Below are 6,355 nucleotides of genomic sequence, written 5' to 3' on the forward strand. Positions count from 1 at the left end.
CACACACACACACACACACACACGGACTGCGGCGCACACAGGAGGTCTGTGCGGACTCGGTTGTGTAACCTTTGGCCAGACTCTACCCCAAGACTCTCTTCTTCTGAAGGGAGGAGCTACACAAGGTGGTGGGGGGGGGGCACAGAACCCTCAGTTATACTTACATGAACTCTTGGAACAGCCCCCCCACCCCCACCCCCCACCCCCTTGCACACCCCCGACCCCCAATGAGCATGACCTGCTCTCCCCCACCCTTCAGCAAAATGCAGGAAAAAAAAAGTCATTTCAAAGCCGGCCAGCGCCCGCACTTTCACAACCACGACATCACCCCTGCTTAGCGACGGCCCCCGGCTCAGAACACTTCCTCGATTCAGCCCCCCCCCCAGAAAGGGGGTTTTTATTCTCCCCCAAATCGCTCCACTTCCTCACGGGCCGGGGGGGGGGGCCTCCATTCAGGGGGATTTTCCCACCGCGGGGGATCAGAAAAGCGCCGTCCGGGACGCTTGTCCCGGGGGCCCGCGGCGCCTAACAAAAACCCAGGGTCCCGTTCGAGGGGGGGGCCCCTTTCTGGACCCGAGTCGTCTTGGCTCTGCCTGCGGGGCTCAGATGCGCCGTCCCCTTGTCCCTATGGTAATTAGACGGGTTAAGCAAGCCGAACGGGCAGCTCCTTTAACCCGCTCAAACCCGCTTGGCTGGCGGCGAGCGTCCGGCAAAAGAGAGGGAGGAAGGATAAAAATAAGAAGGAAAAGAAGAAGAAGAATAGGAAGGAGGAGGGGAAGATAACAATGAAAAAGAAGAAGAATGAAATCGCAGTTATCTGCCGGTCAGGTCATGCAAACCGTTAACAGTCCATCACGAAGTGAGTGAGTGTGTGTGCGTGTGTGTGTGTGTGCACGCACGCTGGGGCCCTCAGTACCACCACAGCTGTAATGAAATCCCTGCGAGGGAGGCAAGGCTCCACATGTCCCTGCGTTGTGAGGATGAAGGTGGGGGTTCGCTTGTGTTATTCTATGGACGACAATAATAGTTCGGTCAAAGGACCCAGCTCCAATCAACCGCAAATGTGTAGCGACAACATACTGTGGGCGCTTTATTTAGCCCTTGAAGTCTAGGCTTCATATTAGCCATTTCTGGAATGGCTGCAGCAGTGGAACTTTAAGTGGTTGGGTTATTGTGATCAGACCATTAGATTCTATCCAGGTGTACCTGCTGGCACTGACCTCACTGTCTTTGAGTCCTTTTAGTCTTATGTTCCTCTCATTTCTGAATCTGTTAAAAGGATTTAAAGAGTCGCAGCATTACTGTCTCAGGGATTGCTCACCCGTTTGCCTTTTTTTGGTGTTTGTGGGTAATTATCATTTCATTTAGAATTTTGTTCCTCAGCGTGACGAGTACGGCGATTCCTTCCTTTCCGAGGTTAAATGGCGTACCTCTTGCGATCGCTCGAACGAAAATTTCGCGTCAGCCGCTGAAGTCGAGGTTGTAAAAATTCAACGGCGACGTCTGGCTGTGTGTCCTACCGCGACTCTCGAGGCTTTAGCCGCTCGTCTCTCGACGGCGTCGGGGAAAGAAGGAGCCCTCGAAATAGAGAGAGAGAGAGAGAGAGAGAGAGAGAGAGCAACATGTGACAAGGGCTGCATGGCCGGATTTGAACTGCAAACATCGCAGCGTGTGATAAGCGCGGGGGGGGTGGAGCTCCGCAGGCGAGACCACGAGGCACACTCAGAGAGCCAGACCTCCGCTACGACCCGTCAGAAAGACTTCGGCCGGGCGGCGGGCTGGCAGGAGCGCTGATGGCGCGACAGAACCGGATCGTCGCTTGGTTCCCCGTCCACCATCCAGCCCGACTCAATGCCACGCAAATGCTATGTGATGTGCAAGTCGCCCTGGATACGCGCGTCCTGCTAAGCACCTGTAATGTAACGTAGTGTAATTAGACCCTCCATACTGTACACAGAGAGAGGGGGTATTTATTTGGGCTGTTATATTTCCCTTAGCCCCATGCGGGCTTGCCCATGTCATCGGAACCAGATGTGTCAACATAGCCGAGGGATTGGGGGGGGGACGGGGGAGGGGGGGAGGGGGGGCGCGTTTGCTGCGTAATGCTTGTTGTTCATTAATCCTGGGGAACCTGCTTAACAAACACTGACAACAGACTTGCACAAGTCAGTTTACACATTTAGACAAGACGAGGAGAGTTAAATAGAAGATTGAAGTTGTTTTTTTGTTTTTTTTTAGTTAAATAATGCTTAAACTAGGTAGGTCCATTCTCATTTGCAGTGATTCCCTGAAAATGACCTAAAGAATAAATAATACATGTTCAATGTCACAATAATAATAATAATAATAATAGATTGACTTTCAAGAACTTCGTATTTTCTCAAAACTTTTCACTACCAAACTTTGCGCAATCAAAATCGGCCTACAACCTTGGGCCCCCCTTCACATCCATTAGCAAACCCAAATGTCAAGGCCCGCGGCCTGCAGTGCTTCCACCGAGGAAGAGGGCAGCTAACCCGAGACGTTTAATTGCACACACATTCCATCCCAAGAAAAGGTCCCCGTACTTGTCCAAAGCAATTTTTACACTCCGTGATTTTCGACAGTCTGAAGGAAGACGGCAACAAAGACCTTTTCCCCCCAGTTCCTCCCGCACCCCCCCCCCCCCCTCCAAAACCTGGTTTGACCGACTCAAACTTCACGCTGTTCTCGGCCTACGCCGGCACAGGACGCTGTTCAGCAGTTAGCCGTTAGCCGCGGCTGGGAGCAGCCCTGTCTCTCCTCGTTAGGATCAGCCGGTCCTGCTCGTAGTAATTGCTAATCCGTGCGCGCGCGGCTGACAAGAGCTCCGCAGGCCGCAGCCACGCGGTTCTGCTGGCGCCGTTCTCCCACGCAGCGGGAACCGCGCTTTTCGCCGAGCTTCGCCAAATATTTTTGGGGGTTTTTACAAATTTTTTCCGCTCTCCCCCCCACCCCCCGCCAACATTCAACCGCTCCGCTGCTACGACTCTACATCCATTACTGTTGTTTCGGTGGAAAAAGAGACGCGCGTTTACGAGGAAAAGCTTTTGTTCGCCTCCTCGCGCGCTTTCAAGCGGAAACGAGACGCCCAACGCACAGCCTGCGGCTACGAGACCGAGAATGAGGATGAGGATGAGAACAGCCTTCCTCAATGATCGGGGACTTCGACGCTACACATGTAACCTCTGACCGATTGGAACGGATTTGTTTCTCAGCCCCTAGAACAGCCGATATACTGTAACAGTTATAACAGTGAGTAGCATGACCTGCTTTTGTGGCAGTGTCTGTGCAGGCCATAAAACGTATTGGAAGCTGACGATATTGATCTTGCGCGTCCCCTATTTCTCAACCAATGGCCAAAGGTAGTCACACTCCTAAGGTGGTTATACCAATATTTAACTGAACGCCTGATAGCTGAACACCTGACAGGCAAAAGCGGTGCGGTTGCGTTGTTTGTTAATGCAAAGGTGGGAGGACTCCTGCCTGTCGATTGTTTCACTGTTCACGCAAAGTTAATGATAAAGTTACCAAGTCCGCCATTAGTGACGATGCAGTAAGGATGTCGGCGATTAACGTTTGTTAGCCGCGCGGTTAAAGTTTGCCGGTTAATGTGGACGGCAGCTGCGACCGTCCACCCAACTGAGCGGTTGAAGTCAGTTCAAACCAGACTGAGTGGACACTAATGGCAGTTTAAACAGATGCACCTTTACAAAGAACTTTCACTGCGAGGGCACGGGTCGAGCACTAATGGCGGCACAGAGTACAACCTGACCCGGCGAATGACATGGCAGTTCCACGCATAACCGCTCCAACTACCGATCGAAGTGATGAACCCAACATTTGCCGATTAATCCAATGTTCACTCGCTTTGATTCACAGACGGTTTGATTGCAATGTGATCCATGAAGCTAGTTTTGAGACACTGCAATCCTGGCTTCAGGTCACGTGACTTGAGGCGTTGGAAGTTATCAGGAAGGTAGTAGCCAAATGCAGCAAGTAGACTACACCTCAGTTTGGCATTGTGGGGGAATTTCTGCAGAGGAAAAAGGGTTCCCATTCCTCAGAGTTGTCCACAGGCCTCTGCTGTAATCTGGACAGGAAAATAATTTCGGCAGGGGGTTTTGGGGGTCATGAGCCGGGACAAAATCTCAGCGGTGCTCCCTCGCTCGCTCACTCGCCCTCTCTCTCTCTTAATGGGCTTAATGAGTGCTAGAGACGTTCTGTATCAGCAGGCTCAGAGGTCCCGGTGGGCGTCGAGCCGTTCTTCGTCCAATCGGACGTCGGGATTTTGACGGTCCCTCGTTTACCAGATGTAAACTCCAGCCCCCCCCCTTGGCGAGAACCTCTCTCTTGCAGGACCTTTAACCTCGCTGGCAAGCAACGTGCTCAGAAGTACCGAAACCCTGACGTCTGACAGGGGTTGTGCGTATTGTGGGTGTTTTCAAGACGAGGCTTCATACAGTGTTAGATACCATCTAGTCTGCAGGTAATCAGAGCACTAATTTAGTCAGGAAAATGGCGAGCATTGTTGAGCTGAATGGCCTGTTCTCATCATTACGTTATTAACGGTATTTGTTTTAAATTATTAAATGCGCCTTGTGAACTTATTCATTCCTCCTGCTCTCAAGGCGCGTCGCACGTTACAATAACGAGCTCATAAAAACGAAACCATCGTTCGAACCATCAGGGTTCTGGATTCATATACTGTACAATTAGGGACATGTCTACGCAAGTTTGTTAATGAGGGGAGGTCCCTTGTTCCCCCCCCCCCCCCAGGTTGGACCCCGGCTGAATGGATGATGTATTTCAGTCCAAGTGCTGAAACCGGGTTCCCTCACGTGTCGGATTCTCGTTAGTGGGATCGTATTTTCACTCCGGCTGGGACAGGCTGGGATCACATGGCAGTGATTAATGGATCCTCTTCCCTCCCCCCCCCCCCCCCCCACCCCACCCCCCCTTCTATGGTTTATCTCCGGATCTTTAGGGACTCAACTGCCAAAAGGCGGTCAGCCTTCCCGCTGGTCTCTCATTGAGAGCACTGCAGCCTACAGGAAGGCCCTTACTGTACTTTACTGTATGCCTGTGGATGGTGACACTACCGCCCATCAGCACCCATTAGAATTCCACACAGACCAATTTGGAAGAACAGCAGTAATCATGCTGCACTCTTATGAACAATACTGGAAGAGAGCTTTTGGGTGGAAGACTAGATAAAAAAGTGGAACTTTTCACTGTGAATGAATGAATGAATGATTGCATTAATACAGCACTTTTCCGAACGCTCAAAGTGCTTTACAGTGATGAGTGGGGGAACTCACCTCGCCCACCACCAATGAGTAGCACCCACCTGGGTGATGCACGGCAGCCATTTTGCACCAGGGCGCTCACCACACATTAGCTGAGGCGAAGAGGGAGAGGGTGATCCACCGCTCCGACTGCGACCTGAGACCGGTGCTGCCTGCAGAGATACGGGGGGGAAGAGGGGCCCGGGGCCTTACGCCTGGCCTCGACTGCGTCGGGTTCTCCCGGGTGAACGAGGTCTTCGGGGGTCTAGGGGTCAGAGATTCCAACGGCGAGGTGCTACTTCGGCACCGCGAGAAGACAAAGCCCCTTTTCATGCGGCTTCAAAACACAAAACAAAAACCACACTAGACTAACCCCAAGAACCGGACTCCCGCCTGTGAAGAGGAAAATGTTAAAAAAAATTTTTTTAAAAACTGCAAACACTCACGTGTAAAACGCAACTGTTTCTGCGGGACCTGCATTTAGAGCTTTACGATCAATTTCGTCGCGCAGACATGATCAACGTTGCTTTAGTCTTCCCAGGGTCTTCCGAAGCATCACGCAGCGTCACAAACGGTAAACCTGTCGCTCTTTCACTTTCTACAGTACCCTTTCCAATCAATAGGTAGTTTACTACTGTCTTCACCTTATCCCGTGCAGGTAACTCATTCAGAGAGCTTGCTAAGTTCATGGTCCTCACAGGGGAAATGGGGCAATGGGGCAAGCTTGCACAGCGTGCCATGAAAAAACAGCCCGACCCCAAAATCGGTCTCCATTCTATTTCACGGGGTATTTCTCCAAGGCACAACACAGGTGAAGCAGAGGCTCCCCCCCGCTCTGTGAAAAACGGTCAGTTCTCTTTTTTCCTCCTGCTCCCCTCGTTCCTACGCAGAGAGCAGAGGTCTCTCTCTCTCCCTGACCCCGCGTGACGCGGACGCCGCTCTCCGACGAGCTTCAGCCGCCGGCCCCGAAGAACGAGGGAGCAATAAACGACGAGCTCTGCAATAAAAAAAGAGCGAGAGAAACGAGAGAGGAAAAAAAGACAACCAGG

Source organism: Anguilla rostrata, chromosome 19 (assembly GCF_018555375.3).
Source record: "Anguilla rostrata isolate EN2019 chromosome 19, ASM1855537v3, whole genome shotgun sequence".
NCBI lineage: Eukaryota > Metazoa > Chordata > Actinopteri > Anguilliformes > Anguillidae > Anguilla > Anguilla rostrata.